The sequence below is a fragment of the Carya illinoinensis genome, chromosome 12 (assembly GCF_018687715.1).
Source record: "Carya illinoinensis cultivar Pawnee chromosome 12, C.illinoinensisPawnee_v1, whole genome shotgun sequence".
NCBI classification, from domain to species: Eukaryota; Viridiplantae; Streptophyta; class Magnoliopsida; order Fagales; family Juglandaceae; genus Carya; species Carya illinoinensis.
In genome coordinates this window covers 9,629,015-9,633,129 of record NC_056763.1, presented here as the reverse complement: position 1 = coordinate 9,633,129, position 4,115 = coordinate 9,629,015, and the positions used below count along the sequence as shown (strand labels likewise).

Genomic DNA, 4,115 nt, shown 5'->3' with positions numbered 1-4,115 from the left:
TTAACACGACAAGACTCTATTCACAACTACACCTCCATCACATCACGTAGATTGATACTTATCCTAAGCAACATCATTGTCCACCACTTCACCTGGCATCATGCCACGTCACTTCCACACCAACTTCTAACTCATCAAGAGCACGACTCCTTATGTGCTCATGCCACTACGTGACATCTCATCACGTTCCCACTACGTCACTCTTACACCACTCCATGACTTCACATGTACTCTCAGCCATACCCAACTACACCATGACACTCGTTACTATGGTAGGGTCACATCACAACTACTTCAGAACACTCTTCCACAGTTCCCAACACTACACAACACACTCTATGCCCTTCAACCATGCAATCATCCAAACGTTAGTGACATGCCATTGGTGCATCAAGACTTCACCGCATAGAGTACACTCCACGTTTAGTCCCTCCAATCCATTCTACGCCACACATCACACAACGAGACACACATCACAACCACCATAACGGCATAGTTCACAACTATGCCCAACACTTCACATACAAAGCCAAACTTCACATTACCTCACTACACAATGAACTCCATAATACCAATAGCATAGTCCATAACCAACCAACTTCACATAAATAACGAGGGAAAGGGAAGGGAGGTATACCATTGGGGATAACCCGTGCATTGCTCTATGTTTGGCATGACCCCATGGCATCTAAAGCTCCTGGCTTAGGTGATTGCCGCTCCATCAAGGTCACTACCATGGAACGGGCTATCTTGGGGACCGAATCTAGGGTTTTGGCAATTGGATCTAGGTTGTGTAAGGTGGCCGAGGTCATGGGGTGGCTAAGTAGTGGTAGCTAAGGCCATGGGTGGTAGTGGAAGGCCGTGCATGATGGTGGCTAGCCACGTGCAGTGGTTGTTCATGGTGGTTGGTGGATCTGGAAGGGTTGGCCATGGGGATGCTCATGGTGGCCTCGTGGTGGCGATGAGGGGTAGAGCTTGGTGGATCTAAGTCATGTACAGGGAATTTGAGAGGGGGAGAGGGCATGAGATGTAGAGGGAGGAGCTAAGAGCTACAACCAGGCATGGAGGGGCTGAGGGAGGTGCGGTGAAGTTGGTAGTGGTGATGGAGTGGTGGTATGGTGGCCCTATGGTGGTGGATTTGGGATCCCTTGATGTGGGGAAACCGTGGGAGAGCTAGGGCTATGTGAGGGGTAGATTGGGGAGAGGGGTGGTGAGGTTTGGTAGGAGTTGAGGTGGCCAGTGAGAGGAGCTCGGTATGGTGGCGCCGATGGCTTGGGTTGAAGGAGAAGAGAATCGGTGAGGGGAGGGCTTTCATCAGGCATAAGGTGAGAGGGAGGAGAGAGAGGGAAAGTGAGGGAATGAGGGGCTACGGTTTCCCTTTTAGGTATTTAATCCTAACCCTTCATCTAGGATCTGTTACCTAGATCCAACAGTGGGCAATTAAACACTAATTTGAAAATAAACTAAGAGCAATCAAGATAGAAATAATATATCATTAATTTAAACTCAACTTTAGTTCATAAAATAATATTCTTTCATCATTAAATAAATGATGAAGTTTTGCTAAATATCTTTAAGAGGATAAAAACATCTAATTAATTAGCATTTTCAACATAATTCAAATCTCATAATATTTTTAAATAACTAAAATCATTTGGATAAAATGATTTTCTATAATTATAATATTTTTGGAGTTCTCAAAAATATTATAATTTTATTATTTAAAATCAGGCTTGGTTCAATAACACTGGAAATACCCCATTGATGACTTGCAAAAATTTCATATTGCAGATTTTACAAGTTCGCTCGAGCGGAGGCTTTTGGCCGCTCGAGCAAATTCAGGCAGATTCAAACGCTCGACTGCCGCTCAACAGGGAGCTCGAGCGGGTTGCTGAAAAACTAAGATCGCTCGAGTGGAGGCTTTTGGCCGCTCGAGCGAAATCAGGCAGAGTCGAACACTCGACGTGCGCTCGATAGGACGCTTGAGCGAATTCAGGCAGAGTCGAACGCTCGATGCGAGCTCGACACCCCGCTCGAGCGAACATCGTATTTTCACAGATTTAAGGTTTTTCGCCGTCGCACCATATAAAAGCAATTTTTCACTCTAGGGCTATGACTTTTGACTGGAGGACACTTCTTGGGACAGAAAAACATAGCTAGAGGGATTCAAATCATCTGTTTTGGAGAGGGAATTCCAATTATTGCATGTACGTTGGAATCATACACGAGCACGGACGGGAGAAAAGCGTTGAATCGTTCCCTTGAGCTTTTGAAGACGATTTGCGGCTGCAAGGAGGATTTATCAGTGTTTATTTTCTTCCAATCTTCTCAGAACAATTATGGTGAATTCGTTTATGTTGAATTCCATTTCTAGCATGAGCTAAATTTATTTTATTCTAGAAAAATGATGTAACCTATTTCCAAACTATGCTTGTTTGTCTATGCTAATTTAATGCAATTCTCTCTTTGTTTATCTGATTTATTCTGAGTTTATTGCTTCTAATTAACTGGGCATTGATTAGATGATAATTAATCTTGTGATTTGCTATCGAAAGAGGGAATCATAGGGTAGATCTTGGATATTTCAGCATAGGTAAGTATAGAGATCGAAAGATTTGTATGAACCTATGTAGTAATTAAATATTTGGTCTTATTGCGTCCTTGATTATTGAATTTGCATATTCTTGTGTGAATTGATAACCAAGAGTCAATTCCAATTGACTATCGAAAGAGGCTTTTGGATGATTTAGAGATTTGCTAATAGACAAAAGAGATTTAAATTAAGTTAGCTAGATGAGAAAAGCATAGTGAAGAATTAGGTGAAATCGATTTCCTAGGAGTTTTCATCCCCATTAAGTTGATCTTCGAACATCAGCTTTATTTCCTTTGCATATTTCTCTTTGAGTCGATTTTAGTTTAAATTGCAACTACAAAAATCTTAGTGATTCCTCTAGATAAAATCAAGTTTAGTATAATTTTGGTATTTGGCAAACGTAAGGTACCAATCCCTGAGGACGATACTCTTCTTATTACTTTACTATAAAACTAAGATACTGTGCACTTGCAGTTTTGCACCGGTCAAGTTTTTGGCACCGTTGCCGGGGATTGGTTTATTCTTATTCTTTTTGTCAATATCGATACAAAGTAATCTTGATTTTAATTTAGAATTTTGTTTTAATTTGTTCTACAGGTGTGTTTTTGACGTTGGATGCGCCGTGCTAGATCTCGTGATATTATTCATGTTGATCCAGAGATTGAAAGAACTCTTAGATTACTAAGAAGAAATAAGATACTAGCTATGGCAGAAGAACAACGTGAGGTACTACCACGCACCTTGAAGGACTATGTACGGCCAGTTGTGAATGGAAATTACTAGAGCATAATGCGCCAGCCAATTAATGCCAACAACTTTGAGCTCAAACCAGCTTTGATTAGCATGGTGCAGCAGGCTCAATTCAGCGGGTCACCACTGGATGATCCCAATATTCATTTGGCAACGTTCTTGGAGATTTACGACACTGTGAAGATCAATGGTGTTACTGAAGACACCATTAGACTGAGATTGTTTCCTTTTTCTTTGAGGGACAAGGCTAGAGGTTGGCTACAATCTCTATGACCGGGAAGCATAATTAGTTGGCAGGACATGGCTGAGAGGTTTCTTGCTAAATTCTTTCCTCCTGCAAAAACAGCCCAACTCAGGAGTGAGATTGGCCAGTTCAAGCAAAATGATTTTGAGTCACTCTATGAAGCGTGGGAGAGGTATAAAGACTTGGTTCGACGTTGCCCACAACATGGATTGCCAGATTGGTTGCAAGTTCAGATGTTCTATAATGAGTTAAATGGGCAAACTCGAACTATAGTTGATGCTGCTTCTGGTGGAACTTTGATGTCGAACACAGCTGAAGGTGCTACTGCACTTTTGGAAGAAATGGCCTCAAACAACTATTAATGGCCAACTGAGAGGACTTTGGCTAAGAAGGTTGCTGGAATTCATGACTTGGAGCCGATAGCAGCCCTTTCCGCTCAAGTAGCTACTCTATCTCATCAGATTTCAGCCTTGACAACACAAAGGATACCACAAAGTATAGAATATGATGCATCTATAAGTATGATAG

General features: G+C 41.8%; 1 non-coding gene across 1 annotated transcript; it reads right to left on the bottom strand.

Moving 5' to 3' along the window:
* Positions 1-3,691: 3,691 nt before the first annotated feature.
* On the bottom strand, positions 3,692-3,798 carry LOC122290681. The gene has a single exon (XR_006236538.1). It is a non-coding gene; the product is annotated as a small nucleolar RNA R71 (small nucleolar RNA).
* Positions 3,799-4,115: the final 317 nt, after the last annotated feature.